An 899-nucleotide genomic window follows, 5' to 3' on the forward strand; every position below is an offset into this window, starting at 1 on the left:
GGCACAAATCATATGCTTCATTTGTTTCTGTTATATCTGTCATGTTTCATAAGTAAATCTAATAAAAAAAAAAATTAAGGCTAATGACATATCTGCTGATTCTGTATCTGACATAATATCAGATTCAGTCAATCACCTGATATGGTTTCATCAAAGCTTCTTGCATTTTTTTTCTGGAATTCAATTGCAGCTCATTCCCTGAAAAAATATCACCCTTTTTCCAAAAAAGAGATATTAACCCATCTAATCCTCTATCACAATTCAAGTTCTTCCAATGGATATAACCAACTTTCCAAAATAACAAGAGGAAGCATCTTTCTCTAAGAACAAGCCAAACTTCTCTTGCAAGTTTTTTGACTCTAACCTTCATTTAATTCTTCACAATCAGTGCTACCTCCCTGCACAACGTCGCTCAGCCTGCCATTGATTATCTTCTCATAGTGGGAGCCATCCCAGTAGCACCTGCCCCACTGGGCGCATACATAGAATGTCTCTGTCCTGGAGATGATATATCTGCAATACGGGCAACTAAAAAAGGAACACCCTTCCTTGTGTTTCCTGTTGATAGGTTCCCTCTCCCCCTTCGCACTGGACCCATTTGTCAGGGACACCATCTGTCATGTCAACATCGTCATTCTCCTGACATTCTCCTTCAGAGCTCGGTGATCCACGAGGGTACGAACAGGTATGAGGCAGAGTTACACTTAGGGCATCTTGCAAATATGTCTTTGGTAGTTACTTTTACATTAAAGACATTAATTATCTCCTCAACCTGCTGATTTGCTGACTGGAAAACAAGACAAAAAAATATGAACAAAGTTGCAATCAAGCTTTGTAATAATCATATCAGTATAGTGTATACATTCTAATTATGTGAAATGACTTTGTAAAGTGCATCA

The 899-nt window shown here is 38.2% G+C and overlaps 1 pseudogene; it reads right to left on the reverse strand.

Annotated features, from left to right (window-relative positions):
- Positions 1-330: 330 nt before the first annotated feature.
- LOC119592406 overlaps positions 331-899 on the reverse strand; it is a 14,476-nt pseudogene continuing 13,907 nt past the window's right edge.

This window comes from Penaeus monodon, chromosome 30, assembly GCF_015228065.2.
Source record: "Penaeus monodon isolate SGIC_2016 chromosome 30, NSTDA_Pmon_1, whole genome shotgun sequence".
NCBI classification, from domain to species: domain Eukaryota; kingdom Metazoa; phylum Arthropoda; class Malacostraca; order Decapoda; family Penaeidae; genus Penaeus; species Penaeus monodon.